Raw genomic sequence first — 21,426 nt, forward strand, 5'->3', positions numbered from 1 at the left:
CCCCACCTCTCTGGCTGCCCTGGCCACTCCCCTCCCGCCAAGGCCCCTGACAGTTAGGGCTCTAGGCAGCTCAGGGACGTAGGAGACTTCTGGGGTCAGGACCCACCCTCCTGGGCGGGCAAAGGCAGGCCCAGGGTAGCTTCTGGGGAGGTGACACCCAGAATACCAGGTGTTCTGCCTTGATGAGGACAGGTGAAGATCAGAGGACAGGGTGTGGGCTCAGTACCGACATGTATTCATTCAGCAACCCCCTTCTAGGCACTAACTGTGCCAGGGCCTGTGCCAGAATCTACAGAGCCCCCAACCCTGTCCGCCAGGTGTCTGGTGAAGGAGGAGGTTTTCATCCAGTGTGGTGTGTGCAGGATGGAATTGCAGAAGCACAGATGAGGACCCCAGAGCCAGCCTGGGGTGGCCCAGTGACCGGTCCCAGAGGAGGGGGCTATGGAGATGGGACTCCTGAGGAGCAGTGAGCCAGGTGTTCCAGGCTGAGGGGACGTCTTGAGCAGAGGCCTGGTGCCACGTGAGCATCCACCTTGAGGTAAGAAATGATGGAGACAGTGCTGGAAAGGCTGTTAGCACCAGCGGCAGTTTAGACATGATAAGGTTAAGGCCTAAGGTTCAGTCCCAGTGGTGGAATCAGATATTGGTAACAATCGTTACTCTCACCCCACCTCAACAGGGGTCTCATGATTTGCAAAGTGCTTTCATATCTAGGATCTTACTTGGCCTTTGTTGCAATCCTACCATGGAAGTGGGATAAAAGGCTCACTCACCCCTTTTTACTTTGGCCACTAGGGAGCTCAAAGGCTACGCTGAGCACTTACTGGCAATTACAAAGACAGCGCAGACTTCGCTTCTCTTTCTATACCTATACACCTGCTTTTCTCTCTTGTACTTTGATTTTTCTCCTGGTAGTCTTTTTTTTTTTTTTTTTTTTTTTTTTAGATGAAGTTTTGCTCTTGTCACCCAGGCTGGAGTGCAATGGCGCAATCTCAGCTAATCACAACCTTGGCCTTCGGTTCAGGAGATTCTTCTGCCTCAGCCTTCTGAGTACCTGGGATTACAGGCATGTACCACCATGCCCGGCTAATTTTGTATTTTTCATAGAGATGGGGTTTCACCATGTTGGACAAGCTGGTCTTCAACTCCTGACCTCAGGTGATCTGCCTGCCTTGGCCTCCCAAAGTGCTGCGATTACCAGCGTTAGCCACCGCACCCAGCCTCCCTGGCAGTCTTTTGGGGAGTAAGAGGGCAAAGAAGAAGTTGCCACTGATGGCATATTTTGCTGGGGTCAGGGAAGGCTGTGTGCACACACCCTGACCCAACCAGGCACCCAACTCCCTTATTCTCCCACCAAGCTCTCTCCCATCATCCCTTCCAGCAGACCCTCTTTCTAAACTCTGCCTGGCACACTGTCAGCTCCAAAGGAAACTGAGCCCCAGAGGGAGATGTCACCTGCCCCAAACCTCTCAACAAGGCCAGAATCTGAGTCTCTGGAGCCCTGGCTTAGGATCATGCTACCCCTCACCTACAAGAGCAGCCCTTCACCCCCGTGTGACGGGGAGTATGTCACTGAGCCTCTCTGAGCCCCCGCTCTAACCTGGCTTCCACACTCACAGGAAGTTGCTTAAGGAGCTTAGAGGCTTGTTCAATGCTGATTGACTTTAAGCAAAGCAGAGCCCCTCCCTCTATTTCTACTTTAAAAGGAAACAATTTTCGGCTCCCAAGGCTGAGAGGAAGGTGTCCAAGGAGCCCTGGCTATGGGGTCACAGGACAGTGGCTTCTCCTTTCTGTGCCTCAGTTACCTCATCTGCAAAATGGGGAGAAGCGTGCTCTCCACACCCACGCACTCTCCTTCCTGGACTTCACACAGAGGACCTTCATTCCATCCTCCCCGTAATGACGGAAGGAGCTGGTGCTGTACCCATTTTACAGATGAGGATACTGCAGCCTAGGCCACACAGCTCCCAGGTCTGAGTGAACAGCCGAGGTTCTTCACCGCGACGCCACACCACCTCTTGGAGACGACAGCCTCCTGCACACAGCAGCGGGTACCTAAGGGTCAGGGACCTCTGGGTCTCCATGGTCCAGAACCTAAGAAGGAGGGTATTAGCCCCAAAGAGGCGTGGATCCCACCCTGGGAGCTGCTGGGCTAGGCATCACTCCAGCAGGGTCCCACCGGGGCCGTGTCGGCCACATGTGATGCAAAGTAATGACACAGCCTAATGGGAGAAGGTGCCAAAAACATGTGTATGTACAAACCAGCTGCCACCCAGCCAAGCTGCAGCCCGGGATGGTTGCGAAACTCAGCCTGGCAGGTGGACCCTGGAGGTAGTTCCCAGGCGGGTACTGGAGCCCAGGCTGGCACCATCTGAGCCATGGATACCAAGGGCTGAGCAGGGCCACTGCAGGCAGGCAGGTGACACTCAGGGGCAGGCCCTTAGGGAGAGCTGGGCGGAATCAGTCCCACGCTGCTGGTTCTGGGCTCCCTGGTCTTCCTGCTGTGAGGCTGGAGGCAAAGCAGGATCCAAGGGAGCCCTTTCCGGCCTTTGAGGCTCTGTCTGCCTCCATCTCATCAAAGGTCGAGTCCAGCCTTCCTTGTGGGGAGAAGAGGACAAAGGAAAGGTCAGGACTTGGAACACGTCTCGGCTACCCTCTCACCCAGACACCCACCGATCCAGGAACCCTCCAAGGTCTGCCGCTCATTATGACTCTGAGAAAATGACTTCATCTCCCTTGTACCTCAGTTTCCACAGTCGTAAAATGGAGACAATAATAGTGCCACCCTCACAGGGCTGCTGTGAGGAGGTAACATAATGCCTGACAATGGTATAGCCTGGCATGCAGTGACGTCTTGCTAACTGTTAGCCAGAGGTGTGCTGGTAAATGCTTACACATAGGGTAGGGCATGGTGGCTCATGCCTGTAATCCTGACACTTTGGGAGGCTGAGGTAAGCGGATCACTTGGAGTCAGGAGTTCGAAACCAGCCTAGCCAACGCGGTGAAACCCCGTCTCTACTAAAAATACAAAACTTAGCTGGTGTGGTGACAGGCACCTGTAATCCCAGCTACTTGGGAGGCTGAGGCAGGAGAATCACTTGAACCCAGGAGGCGGAGGCTGCAGTGAGCCAAGATCACACCACTGCAATCCAGCCTGGGTGACAGAGTGAGATTCTATCTCAAAAATAAATAAATAAATAAATAGAAATAAATGCTTAACAATAGGCTTCTGGGGGTATGAGGGGTCCTGGTTTTGTAGCACTGCCCAATTTCCATAGTACAAATACCCTCACCACTACCACTATTAAGCCACCAACACAACATCCCAGCTGGGGAGAGCTGAAAACCAGCACGCTCCTGCATAGATAACGTTGCCACCCTACATGAAAATGGAAGATTTTAGCACTAAGAGACGTTGATAGATAGACATTTAGAGGCGGCTAGCAGAAGTAAAAAAGAACCACTATTATCTATTAAGAGAATAGATAATAGTACAATTACAGAGAGAATCTATAGGAGAATACATAATAGTACAAATCTGTAAGAGACAGAGAATAGATAAAAGTACAATCTATAAAAAAAATAGATAATAGTACAATTATTAGGAAGTAGTGAACGGAGTGTTTATTGTCTTTGTAATATGATTTGTTCAATTGCGAATTTATAAAATTTAACTTTTGGGGATAGCTGTCCCTAACAGCCGCCTTGCAAATTCCTGAGAATTCGCCAACCGGCTCTTGCAAGCCGGTGCAAGCCAGCTCCAGCTCACCCCTGATTTTACTATTCCGATTCTATCACACCTCCTTGTTTTCACATAAGCCACTTCTTCTGCTTGGAATACCCTTTTTTGCATGCCTTTTCTCTTGGCAAACTCCCACTGTTTCCCCAGTAATCTAGATAATTCTGTGAAGACCCCATGCCATTGATCAGAATCTCAGTGGGCCCTCATGACTCTATGAGCTAGATCTTGACGGCTCCGTTTTTCAGATGAGGAGACAGGCTTGGCAAGGTCTGTCAGCTGAATGGTGACGTTCCTGGGGGGGCCAGACTGTGTCAGGCATTGCCTTTTGCAGAGACGAGGTGCGCAGATGACTTCCCAGCATGCTCGGAAGAACATTTCACTGCCCGCTTGCATGTTCCCTCTCATGCCCTTGACTCGAGCACTGGGCTCCATTTCTCTGGGTTAGCATTGCCCTGTCTGGGTAGTCTGGGTACAGGAAGCTGGGGGAGGCCCTGGGATGGACCAGGAGAGCCAGGCAGAAGCTGGATGGGGCTGAAGGAGCCAGGAAGCTCTGGGACCCACTGCCAAAGAGCTGGGGAGCAGAGCAGGCGGGGAGGGCTGTACACAAGGAGGCACTGACCGCTCGCCCGCCTGGGGGAGAAGCTTCTGGAGGAATGTAAGCTATGAGGAAGGAGGGGGCAGGCAGGCCCAGGCGGTAGCAGCGTGGCCCCCTGGGGAAAGTGGTGGGGGAAGGGGGACAAAAGCCAGAGAAGACCCTGGTAGGGCCCTTGGTCTTGGCAGCTGCCCGCAAAGAAAGCAACCCCAGACTCATCCATCATGGGAGCCAGGAACCAAAGGGAGGAGGTACCTATTGGGGCCACGGCTGCCCAGCGAGGGCAGAGCCACTCTCCCAAGGCTCTGCTGAGACAGGGCGCTGGCACAGGGAAGCCACTGGGGTGTGACAGCCAGAACTGGATTCACACCCTGCCCAATCATTTTCTGGATGTGTGACCCCTTAGCATGACACCGCCAACCTGAGCCTCAGTTTCCCCTCCTATAACTCCACCTCTCAGAGTCATGGTGAGTCATACCCTCCGGGCAGCATCCCAGGTGTCTGGCCCATAGCAAGTGACCATTGGAATCACAATAATAAGAGCAGCCAGCCTCTACTGGGAGCTTCCCTAGGCCAGCACCGTGCTGCGAGCTTCCCACAGTCCCAGCCTTCAGCTTCTCAAGGCCCCTAGGAAGGGACTAGCCCAGAGCTGCCCTGGATAGGAAAGAAAACCCAGGCACAGAGGTTCAGGGTGTTCCCAGGGTCACAGTACAGCAGTAAGTAGCTGGGAGCCTGGCCCTGACCCGAGCTCCGTGCCCCTCAAGACAGCAGGCTCCTCAAGGGTGGGCCCTGTTCTCAACCCCAGGCACGGAGCAGCAGACTGCAGAGCTCAGTGGCCGCTGAATGAACAGAGATGCCTCCCAGATGTGCCACCACCCCAGTGATCCCCCACATTTGAGACCAGGTTGGTTCCCCACTCCTACCCCGGATCCAGGCCTCCATTGGCCAATGCAGACCCAAGCTGTTTTGCCCCCACACCCAGCCTTGGCCCTGAGGGGCTGTGGAGCTCAGGCACCCCGTCTCAAGCCCAGTTTCCCCACTTTGCTACTGGGTGATGGGAAGAAGAACTCAGATGGGGTGGGAGCTCCAGGGGCTGCCTTCGGAACAGGAGCCAGAGGTGGGTGAAGGGGCTTCCTGCCTGGCAGGACTCAGGCCTGAGGACTCCCTACCACCAAATGGCTGCTTCTAAATCATCCTTACAAAATACAGAGATGACCCAAGAGTGCCCGTTCCCCCAGCCCTTGGGGGACAGAGGGAAGCTGACTGAGTAAAGACAGTCCATGGAGGGGGAGGAGAGGGCTGCGGGGAGTAAGAATGGACAGGGAGTGACAGGGCTGCCCCCTGGTCACCAGGCCCCAGCTCTGCATGCTCAAATGCACGCACCCGAGCCCAGCCCGGAGAGGCCCTTCAATGCCTGCCAGGCCAATCCCTCCTCTCCACATTCCCTTCCAAGGGCTGGAGGCCCAGGAGTCCTCACACCCCTGGAGCCTTTGGGGACCTCACAAATGCAGGGCACAAACACGAGGCACTTTGTACATTTTACCCCATTTTCCCCTTCCATCCTCCCTGTAGGACAGGTGAATATTTCTCCACATCTACTGATGAGAAAATTGAGCAGCCCAGAAAGGCGAGGTAACTTACCCAGGGTCACATAGTAAGGAAGGAAAAAAGCCAAGACCATGACTCTTGTCTGACCTGTCTGTCCTACCCCAAACCTGTGCTCCGGCTACTAGAGAACAGCTGGTGACCACATGCATCCTCCGCCACGTGTGCATGGGACATGGGCTCTACAACATGGTCCCTGGGGAAGGGAAGAGCCATTTAGTCTCTCTGGGTCTGAGTGATGATGAAGATGGTGGTGAAGGAGGAAGGAAGTGCTCCAGGGCTAGAACAGCGGTGGCAGGTGCATGGTCAGAGAAAGAAGCTGAGACTCAAGTCAAGGGAATCTGGGATCATTCCTGCATTGATATTCACGGGCTGTGTGGCCTCAAGCAAGGCACTTCCCCTCTCTGAGCCTCAGTGTTCTTGAGTGTACAGTGGAGGTGAGAATGCCTCCCTCTAGTGTTGACATGAAGGTCCAGGGACACCCATCATGCTGAGCATGTGGCACCCACTAGGTTCTCAATAACGGCTTTCTGTGTCCCCTTCCTCCACAGGATGTGAGCCCAAGACAACCTTTGTCCAAGCAGGTGGTCTTTCTGGAAGAATAGTAGGGAACTTGGTTCTGGTAACATCCATGGCACCGCCCCAGCTTCCAAAGCTGCTCAGTAAAGACTTACCGGATGTCCTCAGACCAGCCCTGGCACTGGGACAGAAGGGCAAGTAAAGCCTGCGTGAATCCCTGTGACAGCACAGGGCTCTGCGGTTACAAGCAGCCAGCCCATGAACGGGGACTGTGTTTCCTCTGAGGGACTTCCTGGAATGACAATGGCACCAGCTATCTCTGGAAGCCTGTGAGGAGCTGGGGAACCATGAGCCCAAACATCCAGGGTGGGGGAGCAGGGGCTACTAGCCACAAGAGCCAGCCTGCCCACTCCCATGTTGTCTGGTCCTCACAGCAACCGCCAGAGACACGCAGCCCCTTTAGGGAATGGGGGTGACTGAAATTAAGTCTGGGAAATCATCTCTGGACCTCCAGGGCCTCAGAATGTGCCTGAGACCCAGGATCTGGGAGATGATGGGTGGATGATGGATGGATGGATAGATGGATGGATGGAGGGATGGATGGATGGATGGATGGATGGATGGATGGATGGATATATGAGTGGGCAGATGGATGGGTGGATGGATGGATGGATGGATGGATATATGAGTGGGCAGATGGATGGATGGATGGATGGATGGATGGATGGATGGATGGATGGATATATGAGTGGGCAGATGGATGGGTGGATGATGGATGGATGGATGGATGGATGGATGGATGGATATATGAGTGGGCAGATGGATGGGTGGATGATGGATGGATGGATGGATGGATGGATGGATGGATATATGAGTGGGCAGATGGATGGGTGGATGATGGATGGATGGATGGATGGATGAACAGATGGGTGGGCAGATGGGTGGGTGGATGGATGATGGGTGGATGCACAGATGGATAGATAAGTAGATGATGGATGGGTGGGTGCGTAAGCCGATGGATGGGCAGATGGATGGATGGGTGGACAGATGGGTGGGTGGATGGGTAGGTGGGCAGATGGGTGGATGGATGGATGGTTGGATGGGTGGATGGATGGATGGATGGATGGATGGATGGATGGATGTGTGAATGATAGATGGACAGATTTTAGTTTTGAAAATCCAAGTTTTGAACATTTCTGTAGCAGCAGCTGTCAGTGCCCACCTATACTCACTATCCCATTACTCACTACAAATACCCATGACTCTTGCCTCTACAGCCGCAGAACATATTGGCCCAGAAGTGCCTGGAACAGCCTTCAGCCAAACACAGATGGGAGTGGAGGAAAAATACCCCAATTTCTTCCCCTTTGGAGGGGCAATGCTGAGGCTTGTTCCGCCCCCTCTCCCAGACGTCCCCAGGGGTCTATGCCCAGCTGGCCAACGTGTTCACCTGCTGACTGACACGCCCTCCTCTACTGGCCTCTTTCCCTTCACATCTCATTTTCTGACTCATCAATCTGGACATTAGGAAATCACCTCCCAGGTAAACTGTTTGCACTCAAATCCTTGACTCAGGGTCAGCTTTTGGGGGACCCAGCTTAAGACAACTACCACTGCCTTTTGCCTGTTCTAGGACCTTGAACAAGTCATTCTATTTCCCGTGCCTCAGTTTCCTCACCTGTAAAATGGGGACAATTATTTAATGTTCACAGCACATCCATGTGGTTGGCACTAGGCAGGGTCTACCGTGTGCCCTGCCTCACACTGGCACTGAGGGCACAGAGAAGAACAGCCACAGTCCCTGCCCTGGAGGAACTCACCAGAGATAGTGGAGAGGGTGGGTGTGAGTCCAGGCCACTGGGTTGGAAGACCCAGAGCCAAATCCTAGCTCTTCATATCTTCGCTGGGTGCCCCGGTCAAGCGACGTGTTGCTCTAGGCCTCAGTTTACCTTTCTGTGAAGTGAAGAGAGCACCAGCAACCACTTCATGGGGCTCTTGTGAAGAGAAGGAGAGAGAATGCAAGAGAAGTGGTCAGTACACGGCCTGACACACAGTGTGTGACAAAGGGAAGGCAGTGCCATTGTCATCATTGTTAAGAAGGAAATGCATAAAGTCAAGCAAAATATGAGCTTGTGTAACTGACAGTTCAGTTGTTACTGAAGAGAGGGAGAGAGGTCAAAGAAGAGAGCCATTAGGTGGCCTGAGAATGAAGCTGAGATGAGGAAAGCCTCATGCAGGAAAAGAATCCTTGCTGGCCTTGAATTTCACTCTTAGTCATGCACGGAAATTCCCAGCCCCTGAAATTTTACTCTTAGACATGCATTCCTTTTGCTTAGACATTGCTCTCCCAGGCCTTGAGCGACATCACCTTTGTCCCCACTTCACAACCCATGCTCCCACCACTTTCCCAGAGGGCCTCACAGTTTCCCTGGCCTTGCCATGCTGTTCCTTCTACAGGCAGCTGTGCCCTCCCCGCAGCTAGAGCTGTGGGAAGCCTTTCTGAAGCCCACTCACAGCGATCCTCTCTGGCCAGTGCGGCGTGAATAGGCAGCGGTGCTGGACCAACCGCATCATGCTCCCCGTGGGGCTTGGGAAAAATGCAGGGTCCTGGGCCCTGCCCTCTCAGATTTCGTCTGGGATGGGGCCCAGCCAGATTAGAAAACCACTTATTTGGCCATTCATACATGCCATATTACATATGGAGAAACTGAGACCTAAAGAGCATACACAGGAAAGTGCCCAGACCACAGTTTCTAATTCCCCACCAAGCCCCCACCTTCCCCTTTGGGATAAAAGTTGCCTGGTAGGGGCTTCAGCACAGCCCCCTCTGGGTCCCGCTTCAGATGTCCCATCTGCCAGCCACATCTGCTCAGTCTAGGGGTCACAAAGCTTCCATGGGGCCACCAGGTGTGCAGCCCCAAAACGCTTCCCAGAGGCTCTGCCAGCGTTTGGCAGGTCACAGGACTTGGGTGCGGGGGTGGAGAGGACCCAGCCTTGAGTATTTAAATATTTGCTTTCTTACAGAATGGCATTCTTCAGAATATTAGCCAATTTGTATAGAATTAGTCAGTGCCTGCCCCCCCAGCTGCCGCACGGGGACTCCAGGGAAGAGGAATGTACCTGCAGCCTCGCCTGATGTGGAGGCTCTGGCAAGTCCCAGCACAAGATCCGCCTGCCTGCCCAGGACCAGGAGGGGAGGGAGGTGGCAGCAGGGCAGACATGAATCTCAGCCACTCCTGGGCAGCCTGTGCCCCCACACGAATCATAAGCTGCAGCTGCCACAAACTTGCTCAGGAACAGCAGGGGTGAGGCCACCGACTTCCTTCACACATGTGCACGCAATCACACTCACACTCACACACATCCAGGCTGAGCAAGCCCGGGGCCAGCCTTGGCCCCTGGGTCCATGTCCCCATGGACCAGCCCAGGAATCCCTGGAAAGGGGCACAAGATAACTGGTTGAACTCTCTGCCAGAGTTCCAGAAAAAGCCGCAGAGGTTATGCAAGAGCTAAATTCAAATTCCAACACTGCCTCTTAACTTGCTGTGTGACCTTGGACAAGACACTTTACCTCTCTGGGCCTCACTTGCCCCACGTGTAAAATGGGAATCATAAAGTGCTTACCTGCAATCATGTACGCGAATGTGCTTTCGGACACTGTGAAGTGCTGAATGCGCTCTGGGAGTCAAAGCCATGCTACCTGAACTTCCAAACAGGTCGTGCTCCCTCTCTAATGCATGTGTTTATGTTGATTCAATCAACAAGCACTTAGTGAGCACCTACTATGTGGTGACTTTGAGGACATTATTTCTGCTTTCTGGGCCTCAGTATCTCCACTTATAAAACGGACAAGTTAGAACACAGCCTCCAACACTCCTTCTATAACTGCCACGTTATGCATCTACAATAATCGTTCATGTAAAATTCTCTCACTAACTAAGAGAAAGGTAAGAAGAAAGAAAGAAGTTCTTGGTCAGGCATTGTGGCTCACATCTGTAATCCCAACACTTTGGGAGGCTGAGCTGGGCGGATCACCTGAGGTCAGGAGTTCAAGACCAGCCTGGCCAACATGGGGAAACCCCACCTCTACTACAAACACAAAAATTAGCCAAGCATGGTGGCGGGTGTCTGTAATCCCAGCTACTTGGGAGGCTGAGGCAGGAGAATTGCTTGAACCCGGAAGGAGGAGGTTGCGGTGAGTGGAGATTATACCACTGCACTCCAGCCTGGGCAACAGAGCAAGACTCCATCAAAAAAAAAAAAAAAAAGAAGAAGAAGAAGAAAAAGAAAAGAAAAGAAAAAGAAAGAAGTTCTTGAGAGGGCAATGTCCAAGCAAAAGGAATGCATATCTAAAAGTAAAATTTCAGGGACTGGGAATTTCAATGTAAGAATGACAGTGAAAATCCAGGCCAGCTAAGATTATGTTCCTGCAAGTCTACCACCTGTGTGGGCTTGGTGGATTATTGAACCTTTTCCCCCTTAGTTCTTCATCTGTAAAAATGGGATAATAATACAGGTTTCACAGGACAGCTTTCGCTGATAAGGGAAAGCATATCTGTGATTCATAGGTTGAGCAGGATCATCCCCTTTCAAGTTTTTCTCCTTGTTCTTCTTCATGTAACTCTGTCCTTTCTCATTCATTCATTAACTTACTCTGCACATGCACTGAGAACCCATGTAGCACTGGGTGTTATTCTTAGAGGGGGTTATGGCCAGGAGCCCAGCGGATGGGGCCCTTGCTCTTCAAGGTCTCGCTTTCCAGTCGGAAGAGACAAGGAAAGGCAACAAATAAAACTGAGACGCGGGGTGATATGACAGAATGGGACCATGGGGCCTTGGGAGAAGCAACATTGCAGCTGAGATCTCAGTTAACTTTTTGTTGTTGTTATTTTCTTTCTTCCTTTTTTTTTTTTTTTTTTTTTTTTTTTGAGACGGAGTCTTGCTCTGTCCCTCAGGCTGGAGTGCAGTGGCACGATCTCAGCTCACTGCAACCTCTGCCTCCTGGGTTCAAGCAATTCTCCTGCCTCAGCCTCCCAAGTAGCTGGGATTACAGGTGCCCACCACCAGGCCCGGCTTGGTGTTGTTTTTTTGTTTGTTTGTTTGTTGGGTTTTTTTGTTTGTTTTTGGTTTTTGGGGTATTTTTGTTTTGTTTATTTGTTTAGTGAAGATGGGGTTTCACCATGTTGACCAGGCTGGTCTCAAACTCCTGACCTCAGGCTATCCGCCCACCTCGGCCGCCCAAAGTGGAGAACTCAGTTACAAGCAAGAGCAGCACGCAAAGATCAGGAGAGAGAATCTCCAAGCCAAGGGGAAGTCTGTACGGAAGTCCTGAGGCAGAAAGCAGCTTGGGGAGCTTTAGGATCCGAAAGGCCCAGGTGGCTGGAGCTTGTCAGGTGGACAATGAGGTTAAAGAGGAAGCTCACATCAGGCCTCGGAGGCGGTTAACCACCGCCCCGGACAGGTCTTCATTCTTGCCAGCATCTCCTTCACCCATTTCCTTGATGGCACAAGGCCCAAGACCCAGGCAGCAGAGACCACCATCTCCTTCAAGGAAGCAGGTCAGACACTCCGGATTCTCTCACGGCCATCTTAACTTTCCCTGGATTTATGAGCACTGTCTTTTTTTCCCAGGGATGAGGAGCCCCATGCCGGGTTGGGAGAGACCCTGATGAGCTTCCTCCTAGGAGCAGGGATGCCGTGGGCAGGAATGTGGGCCCCTCTCGGAGTCTTTCAGGCCAAAGTCAGATCTTGAAAAGGCTCAGCCCCACGGGTGGGGATTAGACAGGCTGCAGGGAAGGACTGGGATTACAGCAAATCCCTGCATCACAAAGCCAGGCAGGGCTCCCCCTGCTCTCGCTGCTGCCCCGGAAAGCCCCCTCGGCTGACCCCAACCCCAGTCGGGGGCTGAGCCTTTGTCCCTTCCTGTCCATCAGCTCAGAGAGTTAAGGAGGTAAGACTTCAAGCCAAGGCCCTAGGGACTGGGAGGTCCCAACACAGCCACCCCAGCCCTTTTTCTTTCTATCTCATGACCTGAATGCTAGTCTTCCCCTCAGAGGTTTCCAGGCCTATAACCTCTAAAGCAGTGCTCATCCTACAGCCAGATGTGACTCCTGAGCAGCCCAGTTTTCACCCAGTATACACCCTATGCCAAACCGGAAGATTTTTCTGTAAGGTCTAATATACAAACATGTGCACAAGTCATATATCCACAACTCAATGAGTTCTCACAAACTGAATGCATTCATGTAACAAGCACTCAGAAACCCCCTTTCAGCCCCTCCTGGCCACTCCATCTGCCCCTGCCCAAGGATAACCACTATCCTGATTTCTATCCCTGTAGATTGGCTTGGCCAGTCTTTGTATATTATATGAATGGAGTCACACAGTATGTGTTGTTTGGTGCAGCTTCTTTTGGTCAAGATGTTTGTGCGCTTCATCCACACTGTTGTCTGTGGTGATGGCTTGTCCCTTCTCATTGCTATATAGTATTCTATCCTGGGACTATATTATAATCTACTGTTGATGGGATTTGAGCCATTTCCACAAAAATGAATGCATTCATTATCTGCTGCTGTATAACAAATTATCCCAAAATGTAGCAGCACAAAACAACAAGAAGTGTTTATTATTTCATCGATTTCATGGTCAGGAATTCAGAAGCAACTTACGGAGTGGTTTTGACCCAGATCTCTCCCGAGGTTGCAGTCTGGCTGTCAAGCAGGACTGCAGTCATCTGAAGGCTTGACTGAGGCCGGGGAGACGGGAGAGATCTGCTTCCAACACAGCTCCCTGCCATGGCTATCGGCAGGAGGCCTCAGTTCCTCGCCAGGCGGGCCTCTCCATAGGACTGCTTGAGTATCCTCATGACACGGCTGCTGGCTTCCCCCAGAGTAAGTGAAGCAAAAGAGAAGAAGGAGGAAGCCACAATGCCTTCTGTGACCTAGTCTTGGAAATCACACACATCTGCCATATTCTATTCATTGAAAGTGAGACACTAGGCCCATACTCAAAGGGAGGAGGATTAAACCACCTCTTGAAGAGAAGACTGTTGAAAAATGTATAAACACTTCTTAAAACCAGCACAACAAATAAATCTTTTTTGCATCAAATTCAAGGTCCCTGGTCCTGGGGAGTGAGGCTGACATTTCCTCCTCCAGTTCAACCAGCCCTGAGGTGACGATGGCTCCATGGGAAAGGCATGCTCAGATTCTGGTCTCAGCTTGGTCAGGACCCTCTCTGAGCCCCAAGTTCCTCCTCTGAAAAATAGGGATAACAAGAGTGCCCACTTACGGCAATTCGAGGGATAGAATTCCCCAGAGAAGTCCCTTATCCCTGAATTCCATTCCCTGATGGTACTTATTTTATAATCTTTGGTGTGAAATCAAGTCAAAGACTTTTAGAAGATTCAAAATAAGTCAGGCAAATCTTCTTGCAGAAACTCCCGTCTTTCCTGCCTCCCTTAACGGCCCCACCCACTATCCTGCTTCTAGTCAACCCACCTGCTGTGGAGCTGAGACCTCAGTCATGTGGGACCCAAACTCCCCATGGACCCTGCTTGTGCCCAGATGCCAACCTGGCTGTCCACCACTCGGTCCTTCCTCTCAAGCACCTGCTTTTTGCCAGGCACTGTGTAGATGCCACCAACACATAGCAAAGGCAAGAACATACCTCCTACCTCACAGAGCCGACCTCTCAGCAGAGAAGGTGAATATGGTAGAATTGCTGCAAGGGCCGAGGACCAGTGCCTTGAGAGCTGAGACATGGGCACCTGGTCTTGCCAAGGTAGAGAGGTGGGGAGGGGAGGCTCCCTAGAGCTGGGCTCTGAGGGCTGAAGCCCAGGAAGGGAGCCAGGAACCTGGCATCAAGAAGAGACAGCAAGAGTCACTGTAGTGCCACCCGAGGCTGGAGAGGTGGCAGGGCCCAGACCCCACAGCTGACAGGCCAGGTGCTTGGGCTCTAGCCTGAGGGCAGGGGAGGTTGCAGACATATTTTAAGCCAAGAAATAATGTAACTCGTTTTGTGTTTTTAAACGTGCAAGGAACACATTCTTCAGCACGTTCCTGGTTCCCCTCAAAATGCTGGCCATTCCTGCCTGGCCAAGGAGCCATCCATGACAAGGGAACCTGTTCCTGGACCTTTCCTGGCTGTGTAACCTAAGCCAGGTCGCCTACCCACTCCGTGCCTTGATTTCCCCAGCAGATAAGATCGACCCTCCAGGGTTTCCAAGTGAAACCAATGGGAAGCAGATACTGAACCCCTGCCTGGGTGCCTGGCATATGGACTGAGTCACAGATGACAAGCCTCACAGCCCCCAACCCCAGCTTGTCTCCTCTGCGCCATCCTCAGAGACTTCCAGGGCACCAGAACCGACTCCTCTTCACCCAGCCTGCCAGTGTTTTGGCAAGCAGGTTTCTGTGCATGGCTTCACGTCCTGTCCTGTTTGTTCCTCCTGAGTCACCCACCCTCTTCATCCAACTCCCAGGGAGTGACCGTGCGATGGTATCACGTGAATTCAGCCAGTTCGACTCCAAGCACATCTGCCAGGCTGTGGAAGGAAGGCATCACTGCAGATAGAATTATTCTGGCCCACTCACCGCTGCCATCATGTTTGAGAGCCTCTGTCAGTGGCAGGCACTATGGCAGGCTCTTGATCTGTGTGATCACCTTTAATCCTCACAGTAACCTGGGATTTAACTCCATCTTCCAGGAGAAGAAACCGAGGCTCAGGAAGAGATACCATATCTGCTCAAGGTCACATAACAAGGCTCAAGCCCAGGTTCACCTGCTTTGAAACATCAGTCTATCACACACACACACACACGTGTGTGCTCATTCAGGCACCCACACACACCACTGCCACCATCACTCTGGCTGGCTGCCATACTATCGACCGCTTACTCTGTCTGACCCTGTGCTATGAGGTTCCTTTGGACAATCTCACTCAATCCCCGCCACAAGCTGTTAAGATAGATCCTACATCATTGCCATTTTGCAAATGGAGAAGATGAGGCCCCGAGAGGTGGAGTCACTCGGCTGAGCTGGGCTTTGAATCCAGGATCTTCTGACTATGCTGGGAGACTGCTTGTGAGGGATTGGTTCCCTTGGCCAATGCAACACAATCAGAGGCCTTAGCACGCCTCCAAGCTGGACCCCTGGAACGCGGAGACTGGGGGTGGGCTCCACCATGACCTCCCCTCCAAGGCTTGCAGTGATTTGGCAGGGACCCCTCAGTCTCACGCTACCTGGCTTTTGGGGTCCTTTCTGACCATGAGATCCCGTGAGGTTCCCTGGCCCCGGGCTCTTCTTTTCTTCTTTCACTCTGCACCAAACAGGCTAAAAACACACCAAAATGAGCCCCCTCTCGCTTTAGTGCACTCACATAATATGTGGCAAAGAAGGCCGCATTAATCGCTCGGGACCCACATTTTTCAGTGACATTAATCTCTAGCTGGAAAAGCCTCCCTGGACGGTTCTTTTCAGTCTGAAGGCACTTAACGTTGGCCAGGGGAGCAGAAGGGGCCCGCCTGGAATTCCTCTCTAACTCCCAAACACCACACCCACAACCCAGCCCGGCCAGCTTCCCTGGTTATGACGGGGTGGGGGAGATGCCTGCAGGGGATGTGGGGGGACAGGGGGCGGGCAGGGTGGTGAGTGAGCCATAGGTGTGCCGTGGGGCATGCACGAAGGTGAGAAAGGCTGGGTTTCAGCCCTTGCTTGTTCATATCCAGGCATCTGCTCACCTGAAGAATGTGCATCAATGTGTGTGTGTGTGTGTGTGCGTGCGTGCTAGGACACATATGCCAGTGACTCTGAGACACCTATGTGTGCCCATGGGTGTGCCCTGGTGGGTGTGTCTGTGTGACTGAAAGTGCACAACTGTGTGAGAATATGTGTGCAGGAGGAACTCAGACTACAGCCATAGGTAGAGCTAGGTGTGCCACACTTAGGTGCATGGATGATTTCTGTGTACACATGTCGCTGTGAGCAAGATGGTACACAAATGTGTTTGCTGGGGCACACCAGTGCTTGGGAGCCATTGAGGGCATGCCTGACCAGGTGAGTGTGCACAGATGTGGAGAAGGCAGTGATCAGGTCTGGGGTAAGTGACAGGGATGTGGTGTCCCTCACATGTGCACACAGTGCATTTTGACAGACATAGGTAAGCGCTACAGGCTGGCCACTGCAGTGGAGAGACAGGGCTGGGACAGGTGTGAGGTGCTGGAACCCATTTGAACCTGCACACAGGAGCCGACTGCACATCTCTCCCCAGTTGCACATTCAGCAACTTCACACTGCGGGCTTGACATTGACCACAGGGGGAGTATTTACACCATGGGAATTGGCAAATGCCAAATCAGGACTTGCTTTCTCCAGAGGGCCTTTTGTGAAATATTTGCCAGCACACCACTGAGTAAGTCCAACCCCATATGTGCTGATTTTTTTGTACTAAGGTAAGTACGTGTGTGTGTGTGTGTGTGTGTGTGCACCCCAAAGTAGTTCCAGAATTGTGTGGGAGTAGCACATAAGATTAGAACACAGATTTGGAAAAAAGGGACAGAAGAGGCAGATGGAGGTGGCTTGAAGAACATCGGTTTTGCAACACTCCAGAGGATGGATCCCTTTCTGTCTCAAGGGCTTTTTGTGAAATTCTCCAAAAAATAAAACAACTGCCAAAGAAAAACACTTAAACTCACATGAATGTGAGAATTGTCATTATCCTTTATCAGCACTGAGCACTGTCAAACCAAACAGAAGTAAGACTCAGGGCTCCAGAGAGGCAGGGACACTCTGGGCCAGGCAGGCTAGGATAGGGAGGATGGAGACAGCTGTCCAAGGGGGAAAGGTTGCCAGGATCTTGAGAAGAGAACCGCAGTTTCCAGTCCTGTTCCCCTACCAGGTAGCTGTGTGCCCTTGAACAAGTGGCTCAACCTCTCTAGGTCTCAGTCTACTCACTGCAAAATAGGGTCTATAATACCATCTTCCTAGGATTTTGCTGCGTGGATTAAATGTATGTAAATGGAACATAAAAACTAAGAGTTGAGCAGAGCTCTTGTTAATGCAAAGTACGTGGCCTAAGCAAGTGCTTTAAATTGTCCCTGTTGTTAAAAAGGCTGACTCTCAGGGGCGGAGACAGGAGAATCACTCGAGCCCAGGAGTTTGAGATCAGCTTGGACAACATAATGAGACCCCCGTCTCTACAAAAAAATTTAAAAATTAGCCACACTTGTAGCCCCAACTATTCAGGAGGCTGAGGCAGAAAGATCACTTGAGCCCAAGAGGTGGAGATTGCAGTGAACTGTGATTTCGCTGCTGCACTCCAGCCTTGGTGATAGAGCAAGAACCTGTCTCTTGGCCAGGCGCAATGGTTCACACCTATAATCCCAGCACTTTGGGAGGCTGAGGCAGGGGGATCACCTGAGGTCAGGAGTTCGAGACCAGCCTGGCCAACATGGTGAAATCCTGTCTCTACTAAAAGTACAAAATTAGCCGGGCGTGGTGGCACACACCTGTAATCCCAGCCACTCGGGAGGCTGAGGCAGGAGAATCACTTGAACCCAGGAGGCAGAGGTTGCAGTGAGCCAAGATTGCACCACTGCATTCCAACCTGGGCGACAGAGCAAGACTCTGTCTCAAAACAAAACAAGACAAAACAAAAACTGTCTCTTAAAAAAAAAAAAAAAAAAAAAAGCCTCTCTTCTATAGCAGGAACACTGAGCCCCAGACTGAGAGAGCAGGAGAGGACGTAGCAGGTGACCAGGCCTCCAGCTGTGTCGTGTTAACACAACTCCTCCTCCTGCCCCAGTCTCCGTTTACCCTTCTGTACCCTTCAGAGAACCCTACCTGCCTCCCGTGGCTCTGGGGAGAAACAAAGAAGAGACCATCTGGGCCCAGGATGAGACAGACACTCCCCTCCTCCACCAAAGGGGTTGGGGTCCAAACAGTCATCATCATTGTCACCACTACTGAACATTCATGCACCAGCCACTCTGTGTTAAACATGTCATGGCTTTAAGTCACATGATTTTCTGTACAAGCATAGCTATTACCAGCCTCAGTCTACACATGGCATAATGGAAGCTCAGAAGGGTCAAAAGACTTGCCCAGACCACACAACTGAAAAACAGTGAACCCAAGTCTACATGATACTCAGACCTGAAAGATCAGTCGCTACTCTGCGGGAGTCCTAGACGGCCAGGGCAGAAGGACCCTGGACAACTTCTAGACCACCAGCCAGTTTGGGTACAAACCAAGCCTGGAGGAAAAGTGCTTCACCCAGATGGAACAGTATGTGCAAAGGCCCAGAGGCAGAAGAGGAAAGGCCACTTGCTTGCCCGGATCAGAGAGTGAGAGGCAGCCTGGTCAGAGAGGGGATGGAGCCCAGAACCTAGCGGGGAGACCAACCTGGGGGCAGAGAGATCTGCTGGGAAGCGGCTGCGTTGTCCAGGTGAGAGAGGGCAATGGCTTGGGCCCAGACAGTGGCCAGGGGGATGGAGAGAGATGGACAATTCAAGAGAAGCTTGGGAGCCATCCATCTCGCAGGATCTGGTGATGGATAGAGGGCACGTTTGAGGCAGTGGGAGAAATCCAGGTTGAGACCATTGTTTTCAGCCAGGGAGACTGGGTAAATGGGGGTGGCCCCGAGATGGGGACTCTGGACGGGGAGCAGGCAAGAGCTTGAGTTCACTGGAATCTGTCCAGTCAGTGATGCCTGTAAGTATCTGGGTGAGTTGGGGCCCTGCAGTAGGGGCTATGGGGCTGTGGTTCAGGAAGCAGGAGCAGAGAGGCTGGAGGATCGCCCAGTGGAGCTGGAGAAAGGGATGAGCTTACCCAAGCAGAGTGGGTAGCATGAGAAGAGCTGAGTGACAAAACCCTGAGGACCAGCATTTAAGAACCCGGACCAGGAGAGCACCTCAGCCAGCCCAGCACTTCCACCTGCCGGACACCAATGCACTTTACTTACATCAACTTGTTGAAGTCTCATAGCGACTCTCTGAGGGAGGCACCAGGATGGGCCTCCTCCTGGAGATGAGAAAGGAAGGGCTTGCAAGGTTAAGCCACTTGCCGGGATCACTGGGCTAGTACGTGGTGGTGCTGGGTCTTGAACCCAAGAACTATATTGGCTGGAAGTGAGTAAAGAAGACAGTGTGGCCAGAGAAGTAGGAGGGAGATGGGAGTGTGCAGGGTCACCCAAGCCAAAGGACAAGGAGTTTTGAGAAGGCAAATGACCTTCAAGACCTGAAAGAGAGGTCCCTCTCTCCCTGTTTTACACGGGAGGACCCAGAGATGCTAGAGGTCAAGTCAAAAGACAAATTCAGAAGCAAACCCAAGATGATCTGAGGTCAGGACACCCAGAAGAGGCTGCGGTGAGAAGGATGACTCCAGTCCCTTTTCAGCTTCCCAAGGCCCCAAAGCACAGGCTCAACTCCTCTGTCACCCTCTGACCTCGGCCACCAGCCCAGCCGCCCAGTCACACTGACCATGCTACGTGAACCCCAGCCAGGCAGGACCCAGCCTCAGGAAGCCTCTTTAGGAAGTTCAACTCCAGCTAGCTCCCGGGGAGCTGAGCACCAAGGAAGCGAGGTGGGCACCAGGGAGAGGCCAAGGAGACCCCTGTCCCCCAGCAGCCCCACTCCCCTTGGCTGCCTCCATTGATCTCCCTGGCGGGATAACATCAAGGGATGTTTTTAATAAGAGGGCAGGAGGCCTTGGGAGCTGACCGGGCAAGGCAGTGCCGGGCAATTAATCACCTGGTTGAGAAGCCACAGCCATGGGTAACCGGATCCCCAGAGGGCCGTTAGGCACACCACGCCTTTCATCTCTGCCCGTGGCCGCACTGTGTGGGCTCCTGGGGCATCTTCATTAACTCTGGGCCCCAGGGGACCAGCCAGGCATGGGGGGTGCATGTGTACCTGTACATGGATTCCTCAGGAGTGTGCACAAATGCGCATGTATAGGCACATGGCCTTCTGTGTTCATGTGTGAGACCAGAGCCCTAGTTAAGAATGCAGGCTTCTGGCCAGGCACGGTGGCTCACGCCTGTAATCCCAGCACTTTGGGAGGCCAAGGCAGGTGGATTACCTGAGGTCAGGAGTTCGAGACCAGCCTGGCCAATGTGGTGAAACCCTGTCTCTACTAAAAACACAAAAATTAGCCAGGGGTGGTGGCGGGTGCCTGTAATCCCAGCTACTCGGGAGGCTGAGGTGGGAGAACTGCTTGAACCCAGGAAGTGGAAGTTGCAGTGAGCTGAGATCATGCCACTGCACTCCAGCCTGGGTAACAAGAGCAAGATTCTGTCTCCAAAAAAAAAAAAAAAAAAAATAGAATGCAGGCTTCAGAATCAGACCTGGGTTCAAGTTCAGGTCCCACTCCCTACTAGCTAGGTTACCCTGGGCAAGTTATTCAACTTCTCTGAGCCCCTATTTCTTCATCTGTAAACCAGAGATAGTAACAGTGGTAGTAACTACATATCCTTGAGGGAATCAAGTGATACTATTCCTATAGAAGTATCTAGAATGCAGTACGTTTAATAAACATACATTCTTATTCTTATTACACATGCATGGGTATATACATGTGAGTATGTGTGGTTGGCAGAGGTCTAAGAATAATCCCAAATGACCCTTATGTAACCTCTACCCCTCTGAGTGTGGGTGGAGCCCGGGAATATGATCAGATATCACTCCCACTATCATGTTCCATCATATGGCAAGAGGGAGATGACCCAAGTGGGCCAAGTCTAACCACATGAGTCCTTTCAAAGCTGAGCTTTCTCCAGCTGCTGGGCAGAAATCGGGGAGAAGAAGCACCATGGGGGCAGACACAGGGAGCCACCCCTGCCCATTGCAGAGATGAGGGCCCACAAAAGCGGCCCCAGGAGCTGAGAGGGACCCCCGCCAACCTCCAGCGAGAAGATAGGACCTCAGTCCTACAACTGCAAGGTACCGAATTTGGCAATGGCTTGAATAAG

The sequence above is a fragment of the Chlorocebus sabaeus genome, chromosome 20, assembly GCF_047675955.1.
Source record: "Chlorocebus sabaeus isolate Y175 chromosome 20, mChlSab1.0.hap1, whole genome shotgun sequence".
Lineage (NCBI taxonomy): Eukaryota > Metazoa > Chordata > Mammalia > Primates > Cercopithecidae > Chlorocebus > Chlorocebus sabaeus.